Raw genomic sequence first — 25,750 nt, 5'->3', positions numbered from 1 at the left:
AGGACAGACAATTTTACTCGCTATATGCTTCAGCACTCGACAGTCCCTTTCTGTGAGCTTGTGTGGCCTACCACTTTGCGGCTGAGCTGTTGTTGCTCCTAGACATTTCCACTTCACAATAACAGCACTTACAGTTGTCCGGGGCAGCTCTAGCAGGGCAGAAACTTCACTAACTGACTTGCTGGAAAGGTGGCATTCTTTGACGGTGCCATTTTGAAAGTCAATGAGCTCTTCAGTAAGGCCATTCTACTGCCAATGCTTGTCTATGGAGATTGCATGGTTGTTTGCTCGATTTTATACACCTGTCAGCAACGGGTGTGGCTGAAATAGCTAAATCCACTCATTTGAACAGGTGACCACATACTTTTGTATATATGCTTTTATTTTATTTAACTAGGCAAGTCAGTTTTAAGGATAAATTCTTATTTACAATGACAGCCATCCGCACCAAACCTTAACCCAGACAACGCTGGGCCAATTGGGACTCCAAATCAAAGCCAGTTGGGATACTGCCTGGAATCGAACCAGGGTCTGTAGTGACGCCTCTAGCACTGCCTTAGACCGATGCGCCACTCGGGAACCCTATATACAGTGTATGTGTAAGCCTATGTGACCAATAAAATGTGATTTGACACACACACACTGTAGGCCTACTGTGGGAGAATCTCAATTGCATTCTCCTCGCATCCTCTCTCCTCACCTCCTTCTTAAACTCCATTGTAGGAGAAGATCAGAAGAGAGGGACTGGCTTCCTCATCCAATCAGTTTTGAGAAGGAGGCGATTGGATGATGGTGTGTGTGTATAGACAGTATGGATAGCATATGAATAGAAAGTGTGTGTGTGTTGTATAGTTGCTCTCGATTTAAGTAGGCCTAATCCTACCAGCAGATGGCTCTGTTGATATTGTAATATAGGTTTTGTATGAGAACTGGATGACAACATTAATTATACTTGAATAAACTTGATGTTGGCTAATAATTAAGTGTGTAGCCTTAATTACTTATTAATATACAAAAACTTTAGATAGGCCTTTACATAAAACGTCACATTTAGGCTACCAAAATAATAATCTCATTTAAATTTGCTTCACTTTGGGCTAGGCCCGTGTGCCTTGTGCCTGCTTATAATATATTTATTACACTTATGCTGGTACTCGTACGATATCACTTCAAAGCGTAAGGCAAGGTGGTTACAGCAAAAATACTTAATCATAGAGAAATTATTATCATGGAACGTCCAAGATCCTATCAACATCAGGAATGTGGATGATGCGTTGCTCTGCTGCGGTGCTCACTTACTGATTAATGTATGCACCCCGGGGAGGGACTAGTTCGCTCGTATTTCTAACGTAGGGACTGTCAGAAGACTTCTCTATCGGCCGAATAGCAAGAGAAATCCTCTCCTAAGAGGTTTGCGTCATGGAAGATAGGCTACATTTTCATATCCATAAACACCCGTGAATAAAAACATTAACGGAGCTTTTTTTTCCTCAGACAAGAAACCATATCATACCTCAAGACGCCGCGAGATCACATTTTCTACATCTACGGTAAGAATGCCTCTGCTTTGATGATGCCACTGTTATTCATATGCCAGCCTGAGCGTCGTTAGCATAAAACCAATTGAAATTGTATTATTGAGATATCACTCTAATGTAGGCTATCCATAGTCCACCCAATCATGTTTGACAATTAAATCCGTGTCAACGAGCTCTGTAAATAGGCCTACCGCATTAAGGCTAACGTTATATGGCAGATGTCAAAACATGTATTATCAGATTGTCCATGTAGCCTAGGTATATTGTGTGCTATCTTCGAATGCAACATGAATCAATCGATATTTTGCATACCGCTGTTCCTTAAATTGGCATGAGACAGAGGTTACCCCATGTAGGCAACGCCTACACACAGCCATACAGTAGCAGCCTACGCTACAGTAAATGTGGGTTAGTGGAGCAAGCCCGCGCCGCTTGCTCCCACCAAGAATATTCACAAATGCATTAATTGATAACGTTTGATAACTGTGAATCTAAACATTTTTAAATGGCACATTGCTGAGCCTTCAGTAGCTCATATTCACCAGCAGTAGACTCTCACAACCAGGGCCGGCTCCAGGTATAAGCGGTCTCTTTGGGCCCCCGCAACTCAGTTGGGGTCTCCATTTACAGTTGAGAGTTAGAATAGGAGAGTACACAAAGTGCAAGTTCAGAATTTGGTTGTGCATCAGAAGTTGTACTCTTGTTTTGTCAGCTACTGACAGTCGCTCAATTAGCCATGTCAGCTACCAATTTTTAGATTGGTTAGTTAGTCTAGCCAATTATCTACACTTTTAGTAATCATGCCCTAATACTGACCGGGCACAGGGCACATGCCCAGGAGCCCTGACATCCAGGGGGTCCCCATTTTGATTTTGTGAGTTATCTCACTCAGATATCATTAGTATGGCATAAGTCGTGACAAAATGTTAGAATTGCAGGAAATTTGCTTTAAAACTGCAAAAATATGTCTCCACCCGATGGCAAAATATGTACAATTGCAGGAAATTAACTTAAAATGTACATTTTTCTCTCCGCCGTCAAGAGGGGGACCACAAAAATATTTGCCCGCTTGGTGGGAGGGCCTCTCAACCAAATATTGCTTAGGGCCCCCAAAAGGCTAGAGCCAGCCCTGCTCACACCTTCAGTGAAGGAGGTTGAGGTTAGTCCACCTGGTCTAGACAGAGTTGTGAAGGGGTGAGGAGCAGAGAACACATTAATGCATATTTATTAGTAGGCTACCCAATACCGCAGGTTGCCTAAAGCGTCTAAAAATGTGCTTGGTACTGTAAATTGTTAGGGGTGCAGTAGATATGTTATTGTCAAATAAGTATTATACAAATGATTACTCTTCATTTTTGTCAGTTAAGAACAAATTCTTATTTAGAATGACGGCCTACACCGGCCAAACCCGGACAACGCTGGCTGGGCCAATTGTGCTCCACCCTATGGGACTCCCAATCACGGCCGGATGTAATACAGCCAGGATTTGAACCAGGGTGTCTGTAGTGACACCTCAAGCACTGAGATGCAGTGCCTTTGACCGCTGCGACACTCGGGAGCCCCGAGTACATAATACATAAGGACATGGAATTGTGTAAATACTTCAGCAATAACTTGTGCTCAACTCTGCATATGTTTATGTGTGCTCATCAGTGAGGTAATGTTGACTTTTCCATCTTGTGCATAACAGGAGCCTGCATTTAGCCTATCAGACAGCTTTCGGGGGGATTGGTTGATTGAATGAGTGAGTGGATTTGTTTGCATACCTTTCTAAAATCCAATCCTCTTAACAAAGGCACATAATTGAAAGGATATACCATATGCAACGAGTAATTGCTCTGTGTAATGTAAGGTAAACTCTATTAGCCTGTATAACAGTAAATAGACTATGCGGCCATATTTGGCAGTAATTGGTCCATTATTTGACATAGGCCTAGCATTCAAATGAATCAATGTTCTAATGCATGAATTATAGATGTTGTTCATTCACAATATCAGTGTAATGTCCTTCAGCACTATCCCTGATCAAATGACCCAATAAAGCTAGATAATTTTAGACTGATATACAGACGCTTTATCCAGAAGTCTATGAATAATATATTGGCTGTGACCTTCTTTCTCGACCTGGAGATATGTGGGATGGGATTAGATACAATGTGTTGCTCAAATGGAGATTATTAATTTCATGATTACTTTTTTTCCCATGTCCTGATTCACAGTCCGGGGGTTGGTAATCACTTCAATAACAGTGTCTTGCAGGTTTGTCTTTTTCTCAATTGCAATCCAGTTAGGCTGCGTTTAGACAGGCAGCCCAAATCTGATAGTTTGTTTTTGCTAATTGATCTTTTGACCAATCAGATCAGCTCTGAAAATGTGATTGGAGCCTTAAATACTTTATCTGAGACATTTCAAACACATGGCATAGTACGTGTATTTTGTGGGGAACTTGGACCTTTGCAAATGCGTACTATTCCCATGGAGTAACAACAATACCCTTTATGCTTTTGTTTGGACAAAAGATTTTACCAACTGGTTTGGTATCTCCTCAGCATTCAATATACTATGTCTACTCTTACAAGAAAGCAGAAGGAAAGGCTGATTGAAACAGCTTAGCAGACGTGTCTATTGGTTTGAGTTTCCTCAAAATGGTTTAGCATTGAGTAAGCCTACAGTGTCTTCAGAAAGTATTCACACCCTTTGACTTTTTCCATATTTTGTTATGTTACAGCCTGAATTTAAAATGTATTATATTGAGATTTGGTGTCACTGGCCGACACACAATACCCAATCATGTCAAAGTGCAATTATGTTTTTAGACGTTTTTACTAATTATTTTTAAATTAAAAGCTGAAATGTCTTGAGTCAATAAGTATTCAACCTCTTTGTTATGGCAAGCAAAAAATGTGCTTAAGAAGTCACATAATAAGTTGCATGGACTCACTCTGTGTGCAATAATATTGTTTAACTTCTTTGGGATGGGGGCAGTATTTTCACGGCCGGATAAAAAACGTACCTGATTTAATCTGGTTACTACTCCTGCCCAGAAACTAGAATATGCATATAATTAGTAGATTTGGATAGAAAACACTCTAAAGTTTCTAAAACTGTTTGAATGGTGTCTGTGAGTATAACAGAAGATTCTTTACAGGAAGTGCCCTGTCTGACAATTTGTTGTCCTTCTTTTGCATCTCTATCGAAAATACAGCATCTGTGCTGTAACGTGACATTTTCTAAGGCTTCCATTGGCTCTCTAAAGCCGCCAGAAATGGAATGGGGTGTCTGCTGTCTCTGGGCAAAGAACAGCAGCAGAATTTATAAGTGGTCAGCCTGGGGACAGTGAGACTGGAGATGCGCGGTCACGAGACTACTCCATTTTTTTCTTTCAGCCTTTGAATGAATACAACGTTGCCCGGTTGGAATATTATCGCTATTTTACGAGAAAAATAGCATAAAAATTGATTTTAAACAGCGTTTGACATGCTTCTAAGTACGGTAATGGAATATTTTGAATTTTTTTGTCACAAAATGCGCTCACGCGTCACCCTTCGGATAGTGACCTGAACGCACGAACAAAACGGCGGTATTTGGATAAAACTATGGATTATTTGGAACCAAAACAACATTTGTTGTTGAAGTCCTGGGAGTGCATTCTGACGAAGAACAGCAAAGGTAATCCAATTTTTCTAATAGTAATTCTGAGTTTAGTGAGCCCCAAACTTGGTGGGTGTCAAATTAGCTAGCCTGTGATGACCGAGCTATGTACTCAGAATATTGCAAAATGTGCTTTCGCCGAAAAGCTATTTTAAAATCGGACATAGCGATTGCATAAAGGAGTTATATGTATCTATAATACATAACAATTCTTTTAAGAATTTTGTGAACGTTTATCATGAGTAATTTAGTAAATTCACCGGAAGTTTTCGGTGGGTATGCTAGTTCTGAACATCACATGCTAATGTAAAAAGCTGGTTTTTGATATAAATATGAACTTGATTGAACAAAACATGCATGTATTGTATAACATAATGTCCTAGGAGTGTCATCTGATGAAGATCATCAAAGGTTAGTGCTGCATTTAGCTGTGGTTTGGGTTTATGTGACATATATGCTTGCTTGGAAAATGGCTGTGTGATTATTTGTGTCTATGGACTCTCCTAACATAATCTAATGTTTGGCTTTCGCTGTAAAGCCTTTTTGAAATCGGACAATGTGGTTAGATTAACAAGAGTCTTATCTTTAAAATGGTGTAAAATAGTTAATTGTTTGACAAAATTGAATTGTGGTATTTTAGTTGGTTTTGTATTTCGCGCCGTGCGATGCCATTGGCTGTTGGCTAGGGGTTCCGCTAGCGGAACGTCTGTCCTCAACAGGTTAACATGATTTTTGAATGACTACCTCATCTCTGTAACCCACACATACAATTACCTGTGCGGCCCCTCAGTCTAGCAGTGCATTTCAACCACTAAGACCAGGGAGGTTTTCCAGTGCCTTGTAAAGAAGGGCACCTATTGGTAGATGGGTTAAAATAAAAAAGCAGACATTGAATATCCCTTTGAGCATTCTGAAGTTATTCATTAAACTTTAGATGGTGTCTCAATACACCCAATCACTAAAAATCCTAACTCAGTTACCGGAGAGGAAGGAAACTGCTCAGGATTTCACCATGAGGCCAATGGTGACTTTAAAACTTAGAGTTTAATGGCTGTGATAGGAGAAAACTGAGGATGGATCAACAATATTGTAATTACTCCACAATATTAAGCTAAATGACAGAGTGAAAAGAAGGAAATTATCCCAAAGCATGCATCCTATTTGCAATAAGGCGCTAAAGTAAAACTGTAAAAACTAAAAATGGCAAAGAAATTAACTTTACGTCCTGAATACAAAGTGTTATGTTTGGGGCAAATCCAACACAACACATCACTGAGTACTACTTCATATTTTCAAGCATGGTGAATGGTGAACTTACTAAATTGAATGAGATTTTGACTGTGTGATAATAGGTTGCTTCTTGTGTAAATATTTTCTGTCTGGATTTGAATGATTTGTATGGCTGCATCATGTTATGGGTATGCTTGTCATCGGCAAGGACTATGGAGTTTTTTAGGATAAAACAATGGAATAGAGCTAAGCACAGGCAAAACCCTAGAGGAAAACCTGGTTTGGTCTGCTTTCCAACAGCCACTGGGAGACAAATTCATCTTTCAGCAGGACAATAACCTAAAACACAAGGCCTAAAATACCCCGGGGTTGCTTACCAAGACAACATTGAATGTTCCTGAGTGGCCTAGTTACAGTTTAGACTTAAATCAGCTTGAAAATCTAAGGCAAGACTTGAAAATGGCTGCCTAGTAAAGAGCAACACCAAACGTGACAGAGTTTGAAGAATAAAACAAATAATAATGTGCAAATATTGTACAATCCAGGTGTGCAAATTTCTTAGACTTACCCCGAAACACTCACAGTTGTAATCGCTGCCAAAGGTGATTCTAACATGTATTGACTCACGGCTGTGAATACTTATAGTTGAAGTCGGAAGTTTACATACACTCAGGTTGGAAGCATTAAAACTCGTTTTTCAACCACTCCACAAATTTCTTGTTAACAAACTATAGTTTTGGCAAGTCAGTTAGGACATCTACTTTGAGCATGACACAAGTAATTGTTTACAGACAGATTATTTCACTTATAATTCACTGTATCACAATTCCAGTGGGTCAGAAGTTTACATACACTAAGTTGACTGTGCCTTTAAACAGCTTGGAAAATTCCCGAAAATTATGTAATGGCTTTGGAAGCTTCTGATAGGCTAATTGACATCATTTGAGTCAATTGGAGGTGTACCTGTGGATGTATTTCAAGGCCTACCTTCAAACTCAGTGGCTCTTTGCTTGACATCATGGTAAAATCCAAAGAAATCAGCCAAGACCTCAGAAAAAACATTGTAGGCCTCCACAAGTCTGGTTCATCCTTGGGAGCAATTTCCAAATGCCTGAAGGTACGACGTTCATCTGTACAAACAATAGTACGCAAGTATAAACACCATGGTACCACGCAGCCGTCATACCGCTCATGAAGGAGGCACATTCGGTCTCCTAGAGATTAATGTACTTTGGGTGAAAAGTGCAAATTAATCCCAGAACAGCAGCAAAGGACCTTGTGAAGATGCTGGAGGAAATAGGTACAAAAGTATCTATATTCACAGTAAAATGAGTCCTATATCGACATAACCTGAAAGGCCACTGAGCAAGGAAGAAGCCACTGCTCCAAAACCGCCATAAAAAAGCCAGACTACGGTTTGTAACTGTACATGGGGACAAAAGATCATACTTTTTGGAGAAATGTCCTCTGGTCTGATGAAACAAAAATAGAACTGTTTGGCCATAATGACCATTGTTATGTTTGGAGGAAAAAGGGGAAGGCTTACAAGCCAAAGAACACCATCCCAACAGTGAAGAATGGGGGTGGCAGCATCATGTTGTGGGGGTGCTTTGCTGCAGGGACTGGTGCACTTCACAATATAGATGGCGTAATGAGGACGGAAAATTACGTGGATATATTGAAGCAACATCTCAAGACATCAGTCAAGAAGTTAAAGCTTGGTCGCAAATTGTCTTCCAAATGGACAATGACCCCAAGCATACTTCCAAAGTTGTGGCAAAATTGCTTAAGGACAACAAAGTCAAGGTATTGGAGTGGCCATCACAAAGCCCTGACCTCAATCCTATAGAAAATTTGTGGGCAGAACTGAAAAAGTGTGTGCGAGCAAGGAGGCCTACAAACCTGACTCAGTTACACCAGCTCTGTCAGAAGGAATGGGCCAAAATTCACCCAACTTATTGTGGGAAGCTTATGGAAGGCTACCTGAAACATTTGACCCAAGTTAAACAATTTAATGGCAATGCTACCAAATACTAATTGAGTGTATGTAAACTTCTAACCCACTGGGAATGTGATGAAAGAAATAAAAGCTGAAATAAATCACACTGAAACACATACAGAACATTCCCATGGTTGCACAGAGTTGTTATATGAATTTCAAGATCCACTTCCATGCTCTGACATTGTTTGCTGGAAAGATTCAGAGTGCAATCTGTCTAAGGAATAATTCAATGGTTGCCATAGATGTGCAATTATATTACAGCTATAAAATCTCTTCCTGCTGCCTTTACAGTCCCATCAGGCATGAGGCTGGACAATAGAGCATTAGGGTTGGATGGATGAAAAAGGTATGGTAGGGGAGGATGAGAGGGAGAGATTAGATGAGAGGAAGTGGATATCGATGAATTGGCCATCTCTAAGGAGAATGAGTCCAGAGAGAGGTCAAACAAGCCATTTTCCATGCTAATCTGAAATGGGAATTGGCTGTAAACTCAATCAATCAAATGTATTTATAAAGCCCTTTTTACATCAGCCGATGTCACAAAGTGGTATACTGTTTAACATTCCATGATATGTTGTCAGTGTTATCAGATTTACAGACAATAACACTAGGGAACACTGGGAACCATGTTGACATCACTGTCTGCAAATGGCAGAAAATAAACACAGAGGCTACCTCATCCATCTGTCATTATTCATATTTTAGAGTATGCAGAAGGATTTTGTGTTTCAGTCATTCAAATCTTTGCAAAGATTAAGTTGCATAGTATTGGCAGGAAGTGTTAAGGTGGCTCGCTTATATCAAAATTGATTAATTCTCAAAGAAAATTGACCTTTTTATTTTTAACTGCCCTGTATACACAAAGGTGCTGATACAATCCACACTGTTTATTTTTCAACCCCTGGTAGTAAGCAATTTGGCAAAATATTGCAGACCATACGTATTGAGTGACGCTTGCAAACCACCCTGGTATGTGTTCTACTAAAGCTGGCATAGGGGGTGCATCTGAGCTTATTGCTACTTTAAATCTGTCTTTGAGCGGCTGGTAATTAAAATTGGGAGGATAAAGTTAAGAGGCTCTAGAATGTTGTTACGCATTTGATTTAGTCTGCCTTGCGTCATTGAAATAAGTTGCTCCTGTCGATAGGAGGCCTGTTCGCGTGAGAGAAAAGAGGGAGAGAAACCTTGTATGCACTTGTATGCACGTGCATAGGCTACATCTGTTTATGGGGGAGTGAAAACATGACGCGTTGAAGTATCAACCTCAATGTGCATTTTACAATGCATTAGTCACCCTGGAGCAAACCGAGTTGATGAGGTACGCCTGGCCTTGCACTGTCCCTGGAGTATAAGCCGTGGGAGGAGGTTGGCTTGCCAAAGGAACACACAACAAAGTTTCCTTGTTGTCATAATGATACATTGTGTGGGAATGGATTTGCCTATGTTCCTTATATGGATTGTGGGACTGGGACATGTTGGTATACCAACCCTATATCCTCTGGTATAATAAATGGACTTTGCCATAACATTACTTTAATAGACAGTTAGTAGCAGCATCACAGTGAGGGGCAAGGTCATCAACAGGATGACCACCGTCAAGTCGTGATTTCATGTTGTGTGTTTTACATCAGATATCATTCACCAACTTGATGTGTGCTGATCTGACTCAGTGGAGAGGATGTTCATTAATAGGGGATGCCAGTGGTTTCAATGAGTAAATGATGGGGGAGAGAAGGAAATGTCTATTCACTTTAATGAGCCCGTCTGCATCATAACACGAAGAGCTGTTTAGCAGTCATGAATCCCAACTGTGAGAAGCTAACTTGGAACATTAGAGACTGAAACTGTAAAGTGTGTTTTATTATTATGACACTAGTTACCATGCATTTCTGTTAAAGTTGAAACCCACATTGTAGGATGATTTGTTCAGTTGTTATGCTAATGATCATGTTTTCCGGTTCCTGGTCCTGCCTTGGCTGTGGCCTAGAAGTGTCATTTTTGGTCCGCTGAAACTCAAGGGTGGGGATCTCTGGAGTCAATGGTTGAGGTTTGCTCTTCCATTCACACTCTAACTCAATCACAGACATTCATGACATGATATGCAATATCTGTGATGATAAATATGTATACCATTAGCATTTCAAATGCACACATCCACTTTGCAAAAACTCCACAAACTTCTCCACACATCCGTGTTCAGTATCTCTCTGGAAATGGCAGACCACAACTACAGATGTTGTTAGTAGCTTATGTTATACACCTGTCATTTACTGTAAAATACAGATTCAGATTCTCCTCATACATGTACTGGGATGAGGAGAATCTGAACCTGTATTTTACAGTAAATTACTGTGTAACTTGTTTATTTACATGTCACAAATTCTGCTTGGTAACTGCTACGCCATTTTTGCTGTCAATCTTCACTATAATTTCACAGGATGCAATTATATACACGCATCAATCAATATCGCAGTTCTTATCTTGTCATTGAGGTTTGGACCATGAGTAAAATAGCAAATCAAATTGTATTTGTCACATGCGCCGAATACAACCTTACAGTGAAATGCTTACTTAAAAGCCCTTAACCAACAATGCAGTTTTACGAAAAATGCCTGTAAAAAAATGAAATAAAAGTTACAACTAATTAAAGAGCAGCAGTAAAATAACAATGGCGAGGAAATATACAGGGTAGAGATTGACCGATTATGATTTTTCAACGCCGATACTGATACCGATTATTGGAGGACCAAAAAACCCGATGCCGATTAGTTGGCCAATTTTTTTGTTATTATTTTTTTATTATTATATATTTTTTTATATATATATTTGTAATTATGACAATTACAACAATACTGAATGAACACTTTTATTTTAACTTAATATAATACATAAATAAAATAAATTTAGTCTCAACTAAATAATGAAACATGCTGCATTCGCGTAACAGGTGGTCAGTCTGCCACGCAGTGTCTTCGTGGATTGCAATGTAATCGGCAATAATCGGCGTCCAAAAAGGCCTATTACCGATTTTGATAATTAATCGGCCATACAAATAGTTTGGTTAGCCATTTGATTAGAAGTTCAGGAGTCTTATGGCTTGGGGGTAGAAGCTGTTTAGAAGCCTCTAGGTTACCAAATTATGGTAACCTCTCTAAGTATACTTTATGCCACGCTCTTGATCAAGCTAGAAGTTCACCAATGTGAGAATGTAATATATTAATATTACATGAGATTATATCACAAAAGTATGGAATCATGTGACTTGCATAAACACTTACCATAAGATCAGCAGTTCTCTGTGAACCTATAGCCTGATTTGCTATTCTGCTTACCAGAAACGTATGGACAATTGCACATGGAATAGCACTTTTAACTCTTACTTCAACTAGCAAGACACTTCTCATAAAATAAAACAGAATCGTATGTCATTAGCTAAGAAGGCTGTAATGCCTTTTTAATCCATCACCGGCATGTAAAATGTCACCATTATTCAGAAATATTTCCCAACATATTTTGGCTGCTATGTGTAGGCTACGCATGGCTTGTGCACTACTTGATGCTGCGTGCTTGTGAGTATGAATTAATAATCGAGTCACAGAGGAGTGCTGCATGATGACTGCCACATGTCCTCTCTCTTCGTCAATGGGCAAATTGATTCATTATTTTGGGCTATAGCACATGCCTACTGTACACTGTAAAACTTTTCCCTGTAAATTTACAGCAGTATACTGGCAGCAGAGTTGCCAGCTAAATACTGTAATTTTGCTTTACAGCAGGGATGCTGTAAAATGATTTACAGTGAAAAAACAGTGCTGTATTATACAATATAGCATTATATTGTAAACGAATACAGTAACACAGCTATATTATATAATTACAGTCATTTGCTGGCAACTCTGCTGCCAGTATAATGCTATGATCTCTTGTTGATGTAACCTGTTAAATCCACTTCAATCAGTTAATACAGTATATGAAGGGGAATAGACAGGTTAAAGAAGGATTTTTAAGCCTTGAGACAATTGAGACATGGATGCATATGTGTGCCATTCAGAGGGTGAATAGGCAAGACAAAAATGTTTAAGTGCCTTTGAATGGGGTATGGTAGTAGGTGCCATGCGCACCGGTTTGAATGTGTCAAGACCTGCAATGCTGCTGGGTGTGTGTATTAAGAATGGTCCACCGCCCAAGGAACATCCATGACACAACTGTGGGAAGCATTGAAGTCAACATGGGCCAGCATTAATGTTCCCTCCAATTTTTGGGGGCCCTGAGCCAATTTTAGGTATTGTGAGCGGAAACTTGAATGTTGTAAGAAGACCGTAGCCAATAGGCTATTCTGGCTATTTGAGCATAATATAGGCCTACCAACAAAACCAATGGAGCAAATCTCATAACATTTTCACATGGAAATAGCTTTTGATTTCTATAATATCATACAGTAGCCTGTATGTGATGTTCAATGCAGGCCTACATTGCATGAGACTTTTAAAAACCTTTTTACATTATAAAGGGCTTGACATTAATTCAGGATTTTTTTTACTTGTTCTGTAACAAATGTGCATATGCACAGCTCTACGCTCTGATCTGAACTGATCTGAAAAGCGCATTCACTCACAGGTGATTGAAAGACCGTTAGTGGGCTACCCCAGCCAATAGGATTCTACTCTGTTGCGCTCTGGCTCTGCCTGGAACAAAATCACAGACTTAATCTTACAACAGAAATATCTAATTTACTTAAGTATCCACCATAAGTATTTACATAGACTAGAGGTCGACCGATTATGATTTTTCAACGCCGATACCGATTATTGGAGGACCAAAAAAGCCGCTACCGATTTAATTAAAAAATATAAAAAATATTTGTAATAATGACAATTACAACAATACTGAATGAACACTTATTTTAACTTAATATAATACATCAATAAAATCAATTTAGCCTCAAATAAATAATGAAACATGTTCAATTTGGTTTAAATAATGCAAAAACAAAGTGTTGGAGAAGAAAGTAAAAGTGCAATATGTGCCATGTAAGAAAGCTAACGTTTAAGTTCCTTGCTCAGAACATGGGAACATATGAAAGCTGATGGCTCCTTTTAACATGAGTCTTCAATATTCCCAGGTAAGAAGTTTTAGGTTGTAGTTATTATAGGACTATTTCTCTCTATACGATTTGTATTTCATGTACCTTTGATTATTGGATGTTCTTATAGGCACTTTAGTATTGCCAGTGTAACAGTATAGCTTCCGTCCCTCTCCTCGCTCCTACCTGGGCTCGAACCAGGAACACATCGACAACAGCCTCCCTCGAAGCAGCGTTACCCATGCAGAGCAAGTGACGTTTGAAATGCTATTAGCACGCACCCCGCTAACTAGCTAGCCATTTCACATCGGTTACACCAGCCTAATCTCGGGAGTTGATAGGCTTGAAGTCATAAACAGCGCAATACTTGAAGCATTGCGAAGAGCTGCTGGCAAAACGCACGAAAGTGCTGTTTGAATGAATGCTTACGAGCCTGCTGGTGCCTATCATCGCTCAGTCAGACTGCTCTATCAAATCATAGACTTAATTATAACATAATAACACACAACTTAGGTCATTAATATGGTCGAATCCGGAAACTATCACGTTTATTCTTTCAGTGCAATATGGAACCGTTCCGTATTTCATCTAACGGGTGGCATCCATAAGTCTAAATATTCCTGTTACATTGCAAATCCTTCAATGTTATCTCATAATAATCTCATAATACCGCTCCTCCGCTCTCTCCACTGGCTTCCAGTTGAAGCTCGCATCTGCTACAAGACCATGGTGATTGCCTACGGAGCTGTGAAGGGAACGGCACCTCCATACCTTCAGGCTCTGATCAGGCCCTACACCCAAACAAGGGCACTGCGTTCATCCACCACTGGCCTGCTGGCCCCCCTACCTCTGAGGAAGCACAGTTCCCGCTCAGCCCAGTCAAAACTGTTCGCTGCTCTGGCACCCCAATGGTGGAACAAGCTCCCTCACGACGCCAGGACAGCGGAGTCAATCACCACCTTCCGGAGACACCTGAAACCCCACCTCTTTAAGGAATACCTAGGATAGGATAAAGTAATCCTTCTAACCCCCCCCCCTTAAAAGATTTAGATGCACTATTGTAAAGTGGTTGTTCCACTGGATATCATAAGGTGAATGCACCATTTTGTAAGTCGCTCTGGATAAGAGCGTCTGCTAAATGACTTAAATGTAATGTAAATATAATTACGTAAAATTCTGGCAAATTAGTTCGCAACGAGCCAGGCGGCCCAAACTGTTGCATATACCCTGACTCTGCGTGCATTGCACGCAAGAGGACACAATTTCACCTGGTTAATATTGCCTGCTAACCTGGATTTCTTTTAGCTAAATATGCAGGTTTAAAAATATATACTTCTGTGTATTGATTTTAAGAAAGGCATTGATGTTTATGGTTAGGTACATTCGTGCAACGATTGTGCTTTTTTCGCAAATGCGCTTTTCTTAAATCATCCCCCGGTTGGCGAAGTCGGCTGTCTTTGTTTGGAAAAAATAATCTTTACACTTCATATACCCTGACTCTGTTGCAAGAGAAGTGACACATTTTCCCTAGTTAAAAGAAATTCATGTTAGCAGGCAATATTAACTAAATATGCAGGTTTAAAAATATATACTTGTGTATTGATTTTAAGAAAGGCATTGAATCTGTCATTGAAAATAAGAATGTGTTCTTAACTGACTTGCCTAGTTAAATAAAGGTGTAAAAATAAAAATAAAATCGGCCAAATCGGTGTCCAAAAATACCGATTTCCGATTGTTATGAAAACTTGAAATCGTCCCTAATTAATCGGCCATTCCGATTAATTGGTCGACCTCTAACATAGACGCACCTTTGGCAGCAATTACAGCTATGAGTCTTTATGGGTAAATCTCCAAGAGCTTTCCACACCTGGATTGTTAAAAATCCTTCAAGCTCTCGTTGTTTATCATTGCTAGACAACCATTTTCAGATCTTGCCATAGATTTCAAGTAGATTTAAGTTAAAACTGTAACTCACCCACTCAGAAACATACACTGTCTTCTTAGTAAGCAACTCCAGTTTATATTTGGCCTTGTCTTTTAGGCTGTTCTGCCTTACCAAGCAAAAAAGCAGTAATTGCTCATAGCCTGGTCCTGAGAAAATGGCTTTTATTTACCTTGGTTTCACATTAACATTATGCAGTTACTGCTAACATGACCCGAATTTTCTCCAAAACACAATACAATAGAGGCAGGATTAAACATGATTAAACATGTATTTAGTGTAGCAAAAATGACATTAGCTCATTTTCGACCAAATGAGCAGTTACTGCAGTTTTGCTTGGTAGGGCAGTATTGTCCTGCTGAAAGGTGAATTCATCTCCCAAGTGTCTGGTGTGAAGCAGACTGAACCAGGTCTTCCTCTAGGATTGTGCCTGTCCTTAGCTCCATTCCGTTTGTTTTTTTATCCTGAAAAACTCCCCATGTCCTTAACGTTTACAAGCATATGCATACCATGATGCAGCCACCACTATGCTTGATATGAAGAGTGGTACTCAGTAATGTGTTGTATTGGACACTTAGCATATAGGACAAAAAGTGAATTGCTTTGCCACATTTTTTGCAGTATTACTTTAGGGCCTTACTTCAAACAGGATGCATGTTTTGCAATATTTGTATACTGTACAGGCTTCCTTCTTTTCACTCTGTCAATTAGGTTAATATTATATTATAATTACAATGTTGTTGATCCATCCTCAGTTTTCTCTTATCCCAGTCATTCAACTCTGTAACTGTTTTTTAAAGTCACCATTGGCCTCATGGTGAAATCCTTGAGCGGTTTCCTTCCACTTCGGCAACTGAGTTAGGAAGGACGCCTGGATCTGTATAGTGACTGGGTGTATTGATACACCATCCAAAGTGTAATTAATAACTTTAGCATTTTCAAAAGGATATTCAATGTCTGCTTTTTTTATTTTACCCATCTACTAATAGGTGCACATCTTTGCAAGGCATTGGAAAAACTCTCTGGTCTTTGTGGTTGGATCTGTGATTGAAATTCACTGCTCGACTGAGGGACCTTACAGATAATTGTATGTGTGGGGTGCTGAGATGAGGTAGTCATTCAAAAATCATGTTAAACACTATTATTACACACAGAGTGTATCCATGCAACTTTTTGTTTGACTTGTTAAGCAAATATTTACTCCTGAACTTATTTAGGCTTGCCATAACAGTTGAAAACTCATTGACTCAAGACATTTCAGCTTTTCATTTTTAATCAATTTGTAAACATTTCGAAGAATAGAATTCCACTTTGACATTATGGGGTATTGTGTGTAGGCCGGTGACCAAAAAAATCTATTTAATCCATTTTAAATTCAGACTGTAACAACAAATTGTTGAAAAAGTCAAGGGGTGTGAATACTTTCTGAAGGCACTGTGTATACACATGAATATTTGGTCTTTAATTTCACTTGTACTTCTAGAGGCCTTAACAAAAGCTTCCAAAGTTGCCGTAACTACAGGGCAAAACAAACTAAGGACATGGCAAATAGACGTGTTAGCTGCTGAAAACGATGTGCACGCTTCAATGGGGCAGAAGCCAGTGTGTTGTGATTTTTGAATGGCAAGATCGGGCCAGATAGCTAGCAACAATGACAAGAAGCTGCCATATGAGGAATCGTAGGTGGCTCGTTTCGGCTAATTTTATCTTGTTCATGATAACATGCCTTCCCTGTAGCTCAGTTGGTAGAGCATGGTGTTTGCAACGCCAGCATGGTGTGTGCAATGCCAGGGTTGTGGGTTCGATTCCCACGGGGGGCCAGTACAAAAATAAATGCATGAAATGAAATGTATGCATTCACTACTGTAAGTCGCTCTGGATAAGAGCGTCTGCTAAATGAGTAAAATGTAAATAACATGTCTTGTTTTCAGGTGTTTTGACTGATGACATGTCTATGCTAATATAGCTAAAATTCACTATCTCATGTAATGGGTGCATGCTGGTGGCAGGGAAGTCAGGCGCAAGAGAACGAACTTGGTATAAACGGAGTTGTTTAATAAGTGCTCACAAAACTCCGAAAACCAAAATATACAAAATAATATAAGTGGGTAAAAAACCCGTCGCGCACCAGAACATAACTTGCACATCACATACAAACAATCACCGACAAGGACATGAGGGGAAACAGAGGGTTAAATACACAACATGTAATTGATGAGATTGGAACCAGGTGTGATGTAAGACAAGACGAATGGAAAATGAAAAATGGATCAGCGATGGCTAGAAGGTCGGTGATGTCGACCACCGAACACCGCCCGAACAAGGAGAGGGACCGACTTCGGCGGAAGTCGTGACATCTCAGGGGTCTTAAACCTTTTCCTGGCCAGGGACTCCCTCCCAGGCAAACCAGCGACCTAGGGACACCCATCATACGTTAGCAAAACATTTTTTTCACATGTCTTGTCATCAGGTGAATGATAATTTCAAGGAGTAATCAACATTTTAAAATGAATTGAATTGGTAGATAGTTTTTCATTATTTTGAACTCACCACATTATAATTGGAAGAGGAAGTGTAACTCTAACATAGCCTATTAGCGAGACTGTTAACCCCAAACACATTTTCACTTAGAGTAGCTGTTTAGCTGGTTAATTATAGGTTAGCCATGTGTTGGCAAAAATGTATGTTCAAGTCAAGAAAGCTTACCAGCAGCTAGCCTCTTTGCTATGGGAGACATGTATAACATTACACATTGATCTGTAGAGATCTCTCGGAGCGAAGAGGCTAACCAACAATCAGCGGCACTTGCCGCACTCAGGGGTGTCATGCACCAATTATTTTAGAGGTGGCACAAAGTACGTGAGGATGGAGGGAGGGTGTTTGGAGATTTTAGAATTTTCAAACACCTGAAACAGCATTTTCCTCCAATCTAGAGCCACAATTATTATGCCTAATTCTATGTAAAAAAATATATTTATATTTTTCTGCATAGGTTATCTAAGCATACCTCTTTACCTGTTCAATTGTGATTCTAATGAGGGTGTCTTTCAGATTGTTATAAATCACACAGTATTAATCTGCAGGTAAAGTTAACCAACCAGCTAGCTAACAGTAGGCTTTAAATAGCAATGCAAACGAATTTCTGACAAAATGAGATACGATTTATAACATTAGCTGGCGTTAGATACCAAGTAACTAACATTAGCTAGCTAGCTATGTTTAATGTCGGCTAGCTAACATTAGCTAGCCAGTCAGTTAACGTTAGCAAGCCTGTCAGTTAACGTTAGCTAGCTTGCTAACAGTAGGCTTTAACTAGCAATGCAAATAACATTGTAACAAAATTAGATACAAATAATATCTGTACACAAATCTAATGTTAGCTGTATACGTGGATGAATTCTTCCCCAGCAGACTGGAACTCCTTTGATTAAGTAAAATGACCTGATCAGCTTTTATCATGTTTTTCCTTGCTTGTTATTGTTCATCTACAATTTAGTTTTTCACAGTCTTGTATGGAGTGTGTCAGTAATTACTATATTTGTGACTTTCAGTGCTGTTGTACTTGTTTGAAAAACTCACTTATTTGTCATGGGGCAATCCTTTTTATGTAATTATGTTGCCATTACAAAAACTCAACTCACAGAATGTAAAATCACATCCATCTTTTTTTGTGGGGGGTCCAGGGAGATTAGGTATGCTTTGGCTATTCAGAGTATTTCATTAATTGTTAGAAACATCCTTTGTCATGGTATAGAAACAGACACAATGTTGTAATGTGTATATTTAAATTCTTAGGACATATACTAGGACCTCATTGTGATTTTTAGTAATGTTGCTTTATTTCAGACATGTATGTTGTAGTCTCATCAGTAAACTGGTCAGATTAAGATATGGACTTAATCCACACTGCTTCAATTCGAAAAATGTATACTCCAGCCCAAAAAATGATTGCATTAAGAATATGTAGATTTATTAGTTTATGTATTTTTGTTCTGCGATTAGTCAGTGTACAAAGATGGGAAACATTCAGCCAGGGTCAATCCGCTTAAAACCATTTTAAGAATATAAAGTAAGTTTTATGTTTTCATACATTGAAGAATGTAAACAGCTGTCTTATGTTGTGTAGTTAAATATAGTGCATTCGGAAAATATTCAGACCCCTTGACTTTTTCCACATTTTGTTACGTTACAGTCTTATTCTAAAATGTTTTAAATACATAAAAATCCTCAGCAATCTACACACAATAACCCATAATAACAAAGCAAAAACACGTTTTCAGAAATGTTTGCACATTTATTCAAAATAAAAACAGATACCTTATTTACATAAGTATTCAGACCCTTTGCTATGAGACTCGAAATTGAGCTCAGGTGCATCCTGTTTCCATTTATCATCCTTGAGATGTTTTTACAACTTGATTGGAGTCTACCTGTGGTAAATTCAATTGATTGGACATGAGTTGGAAAGGCACACACCTGTCTATATAAGGTCCCACATTTGACAGTGCATGTCAGAACAAAAACCAAGCCATGAGGTCGAAGGAATTGTCCGTAGAGCTTTGAGACAGGATTCTGCCGAGGCACAGCTCTGGGGAAGGGTACTAAAAAAATTCTGCAACATTGAATGTCCCCAAGAACATTGTGGCCTCCATCATTCTTAAATGGAAGTTTGGAACCACCAAGACTCTTCCTAGAGCTTGGGAGGTGACCAAGAACCTGATGGTCAGTCTGACAGAGTTCTAGAGTTCCTCAGTGGAGATGGGAGAACCTTCCAGAAGGACAACCATCTCTGCAGCACTCCACCAATCAGTCCTTTATGGTAGAGTGGCCAGACGGAAGCCACTCCTCAGTAAAAGGCACATGAAGCCCGCTTGGAGTTTGCCAAAAGGCACCTAAAGACTCTCAGACTATGAGAAACAAGATTCTCTGGTCTGATGAAACCAAGACTGAACTCAAATCCCTTAATGCCAAGCGTCACATCTGGAGGAAACCTGGCACTATCCCTACGGTGAAGCATGGTGGTGGCAGCGTCATGCTGTGGGGGTGGTTTTCAGTGGCAGGGACTGGGACACTAGTCAGGATCAAGGCAAAGATGAATGGAGCAAAGTACAGAGATCCTTGATGAAAACCTGCTCCAGAACACTCAGGACCTTAGACTGGGGCAAAGTTTCACCTTCCAACAGGACAACGACCCTAAGCACACAGCCAAGACAATGCAGGAGTGGCTTCAGGACAAGTCTCTGAATGTCCATGAGTGGCCCAGCCAAAGCCCAGACTTGAACCAAATCGAACATCTCTGGAGAGACCTGAAAATAGCAGTGAAGTGATGGCTACATAGCATATAATAAAGTAGGTTTTCATTTGATTTACAATTTTAAAGATGCACTATGCAGAAATGGCTTCACCATTTCCTGGTTGTTAAAATTCTAATAGTTCGCCTAATTTCCATTCATGTGACAAAACAAACAAGTATTGTATAGAGAGCAATGCTCCCTCTAAGCTGTGCGCGTGCACAGCCGTGCACCTCCTCCAGAACTGCCACGCAGAAGAAATGCCAGGCCGCACAGATACGCAAGAGTTTGAACTTCACTGAGTTCGCCCCATATGTTTTTACTATATAGATCAAATGTTTTTCTGTCATCAAATAAACATTATATCAGCCCCTTTTCAATGCAACAAACCAAAACAAATCTAACTTTGCAGGATTTAGTCTGTTTTGTTGTAGGCAAAGCCAGAGCACAATGGAGTAGAATTCTATTAGGAGCTGTATTTCAATTACACGCAAGTGAATGTGCTTTTCAGATCAGTTCCGATCAGAGTGCAGAGCTGCAAGTGTGCACATTTGTTGACATTATTTGCTTGTTAGCGAGTTATTAGCCCAGTTGTAGATAAGTGTATATAGTAGATCAGCAATGGGGAGTTACTCCTTCATACAAGAGCAAGACCTAAAAGTTGCTCAGTGCCCCAAATAATTAGAGGGAACACTAGTAGAGAATCATTGTACCATCTACAGTGCTTTCGGAAAGTATTCAGACCCCTTGATACTTAATACTTTCCGAATGCACTGTAAACCGACCTCTGTGAAATATTTCCATAACCAAAAATATTGTGTTTTCAACCGTTAGAAGCTGGTGTAAAAAACACAAAAATGAAACTAGAAACTGGTGTACAAAACCAAAAGTAAAAAACACAAAAATGAAACTTAAGAACTGGAAGCATATAATTAGCACTTCTTAGACTTCTTAGACTCAATGAGAGTGACAAATCTATAACTAACTTTTCTTAGACTTCTTAGACTCAATGAGAGTGACAAATCTATAACTAACTTTTCTTGCACAAAAAGCTTGCACAAAAAGTTACATATCGCAACTTTAATATGAAAATGCAATACCAAGCTTTAAAACATGATCCTAAATATACGCATCAACTTTATGAATACCGTTGATCAGTTAAAGCTGTTTTAATATCGGCGTTTCAGCATTAAATACTCTGAGATGATTGTTTCATCCTACAATTAAAACACTTGATGAAATGAATTTGCTAATCACCAAGACCTAGAGTCAGGTGTGTTAGGGCAGTTAAAATATCTGCACACCCACTTCCAGGGAATAAGATTGAATATCAAATCAAATCAAATGTTATTTGTCACATGTGCTGAATACAGCAGGTGTAGACCTTACCGTGAAATGCTTACTTACAAGCCCTTAACCAACAATGCAGTTTTAAGAAAAATAAGATATTTACTAAATAAACTAAAGTAAAAAAAACAACAAAAAACAATAACGAGGCTATATACAGGGGGCACCTGTACCGAATCAATGTGCGGGGGTACAGGTAAGTCGAGGTAATTGAGGTAGTATGTACATGTAGGTTGGGGTAAAGTGACTATGCATAGATAATAAACAACAAGTAGCAGCAGCGTAAGAAAGGGGGGGGGGTCAATGCAAATAGTCCGGGTAGCCAATTGATTAGCTGTTCAGCAGTCTTATAGCTTGGGGGTAGAAGCTGTTACGAAGCCTTTTGGAGCTAGACTTGGTGCTCCGGTACCACTTGCTGTGCAGTAGCAGAAATAACAGTCTATGACTAGGGTGGCTGGAGTCTTTGGCTATTTTTAAGGCCTTCCTCTGACACCGCCTAGTATAGAGGTCCTGGATGTCAGGAAGCTTGGCCCCAATGATGTACTGGGCTGTATGCACTACCCTCTTTAGCGCCTTGCGGTCAGTTGCCAAGCAGTTGCCAAACCAGTCAGGATGCTCTCAATGGTGCAATTGTATAACATTTAAGGGATCTGAGGACCCATGCCAAATCTTTTCAGTCTCCTGAGGGGGAATAGGCGTTGTCGTGCCCTCTTCATGAACGTCTTGGTGTGTTTGGACCATGATAATTTGTTGGTGATGTGGACACCAAGGAACTTGAAGCTCTCAACCTGCTCCACTACAGCCCCATCGATGAGAATGGGGGCATGCTCGGCCCTCCGTTTACTGTAGTCCGCGATGATCTCCTTTGTCTTGATCACTTTGAGGGAGAGGTTGTTGTCCTGGTACCACACTGTCAGGTCTCTGACCTCCCTATAGGCTGTCTCATCATTGTCTGTGATCAGGCCTACCACTGTTGTGTCGTCGGCAAACTTAGTGATGGTGTTGGAGTCGTGCTTGGCCATGCAGCCATGGGTTCAACCGGGAGTACAGGAGGGGACTAAGCACGCACCCCTGAGGGGCCCCCGTGTTGAGGATCAGCGTGGCAGATGAGTTGTTGTCTACTCTCACGATCTGGAGGCGGTCTGTCAGGAAGTCCAGGATCCAGTTGCAGAGGGTCTCAGGGTCCTTAGCTTAGTGATAAGCTTTGTGGGCATAATGGTGTTGAATGATGAGCTGTAGTCAATGAACAGCATTCTGGATACCAGTGGTTAAGAACACGGAAGCCCTTTCATGTGGAGGCATTTCAAATAAGTTAATGAAGATGGAGGGTATCAGTTAATGTGCAATTACTGCTCAAAAAAGTTTTGCAAAAATGATACAAAGTTGCAGTTTCATTTGAACAACTGTAAAAATTGCCCAGAAAGCTTTAAAGAGAAGTCACTACAACCCTCTACTTAACCTTCAACTCTCAGCACAGACAACCAAGATGACACAACATCAACATCTGAGTCAGCAGCAACTACCCATGGTATGGATAGGGCTCCCGAGTGGCGCAGCGGTCTTAGGCACTGTATCTCAGTGCTTGAGCCGTCACTACAGACACCGTTGTTCGAATCCAGGCTGTATCACAACTGGCCGTGATTTGGAGTCCCATAGGCTGGCGCACAATTGCCGCAGGGTTTGGCCGATGTAGGCCGACATTGTAAATAAGAATTTGTTCTTAACTGACTTGCCTAGTTAAATAAAGGTTAAATATAAAAACAAAAAATTATTTAAAAAAAACAAGCAGAAAGCAGATGAATGCCTGGCTTGAGCCATCTATGCCACATGCTCCCTTCTCATGCTTACAATCAATGTTCACTGGAAAAGATTCTTGAACATTCTATGTCCTGCATACTCCCCTCCAACCAGGCATGTTTGTCAACCAACTTGTTGCAGTCAGAACATGTCAGTGCAAGAAAAGGTCAATGTCATTATTGACAAGGCAGAATGTGTTGCTATGATAGATGCTCCAATGTATGTGGGGAAGGTATTATCGATGACATTTTCTGCACTCCCCAGCCAGTGTTTTACAAAAGCATTGACACAAAAATCAACAGACACATAAGCAAATTCATTGCAGATGAGCTGATAAGTATGTTTTGCCGTAGTTACAGACAATGTGGTATATATGAAAGCAGATTGGAGACAAGTCGAAGAAGCCTTCCCTCACATCACTCCAATTTGCTGTGCAGCACATGGTCTCAATGGTCTCCTGGGAGACATCATGGGCCTGGAAACCATGCAGACCTTGTACAATAAAGCCTACAAGGTAGTGAAATATGTCAAAGGGAAATGGATGGCCTCAGCAATGTTTGGAGAAAAACAGTGTGAAAACCAGAAAAACACCTCTCAAACTGCCCTGCAAAACCAGATGGGGCTCCTCTGTAATAATGTGCACAAGCCTTCTAGAAGGGAAAGTGTCCCTGCAAGATATGGCCATCTCAGAGTCCATAGAAATGAATTCTACCATCAAGAAGACATTCCTTGACGATGTGTTTTGGGAGCACGTTGGCATCAACCTGACCTTACTCACCCCAATTGCATCTGCCATTAACCAGGTGGAGGGAGATGGGGCAGTCTTGTCAGATGTTTAATGGTTCTTCACAGATCTGCGTGAGCAGATTGGTGCTGCACTGACAACGTCTTTGCTGGATGAAGCAGAAGAAGAGGCAATTTTGGAAATTATTGACAAAGGGCAAGACTTCTGCACCAAGCTCATCCATGCAGCTGCCTTTTTGCTGAATACAAAATGTGCCTGAAAGCCTCCAATTGTATCTGCAGCGCAGATAATGTCAGCATACGACATGACTTCATCCATGGCACACCACCTTCAGCTGGATGAGGGGACGGTTCTGGGGAGTTTGGCCATATTCAGGACGTAGGATGGCTTGTGGAAAGATGATGGGTTTTGGACTTCCGCTGAACACATCTCTGCGTCAAGCTGGTGGAAGGTACTCTGTAGCTTTGAAGCCTTGTCCTCCATTGCCTCAATTATACTGCAGATGCTACCTACATCTGCTGCATCAGAGCACAATTGGTCACTCTTTGGGATTGCGCACGCCAAGGTAATTTTAGTTTTTATAATGAATTGATGATGTGCTGGTTTTATTGTCACTGTATTTGTGTATTTTTTGGTGTTCTATGTATTGTACGCATCTTTTCTTGGTGTCCAATAAGCTGACCACCGAAAGGGTCCAGCAAATGGTGGCATTTCATTCCAATCTGAAACTGTTTGAGCCAATAACAGATGTCACAACACAAGATGAATGTGACTCAAAGGAATATACACTTGAAAGTGACTCAGAAGAATATACACTTGAAAGTGACTCAGAAGAATATACGTACACTTGAAAGTGACAAAAGATACACTTGAAAGTGACTCGGAAGGAAATAAGGATGATGGAGGCCAGTCCCCCGAGAACTAATGTCTGGAAAGGAGAATGCAATAAAAAAAAAACTTTATATATTTTATTTAATTTAAGATTATTTTCAACAAGAAAAGCCACCATTTCCATATATCAGAAATACCTGTATACTGTATTTCTAAAAGCTATTTTTATTTTACTATGTGGATATATCTTAGTTGCAAATGTTTTGTGCCTGCACTGGTGGCAGTAGTTAAAA

At 40.0% G+C, this 25,750-nt stretch overlaps 1 protein-coding gene across 4 annotated transcripts in view; it reads left to right on the top strand.

Annotated features, from left to right (window-relative positions):
* Window positions 1-1,157: 1,157 nt before the first annotated feature.
* Window positions 1,158-25,750, top strand: part of LOC106577029 (protein tyrosine phosphatase receptor type E) — a 57,589-nt gene continuing 32,996 nt past the window's right edge. For 2 of the 4 annotated variants that reach the window (XM_014154690.2, XM_014154691.2), the window contains exons 1-2: window positions 1,158-1,410; window positions 1,495-1,550. The gene's annotated coding sequence lies outside the window, so the exon portion shown is untranslated. Of the gene's footprint in view, window positions 1,551-25,750 lie in introns of all 4 variants that reach the window. The other 2 variants (XM_014154687.2, XM_014154689.2) reach the window with 2 other exon arrangements.

This window comes from Salmo salar, chromosome ssa18, assembly GCF_905237065.1.
Source record: "Salmo salar chromosome ssa18, Ssal_v3.1, whole genome shotgun sequence".
NCBI lineage: Eukaryota > Metazoa > Chordata > Actinopteri > Salmoniformes > Salmonidae > Salmo > Salmo salar.
Note: the sequence above shows the minus strand (reverse complement) of the source record. Positions and strands in the feature narration are given on the sequence as shown.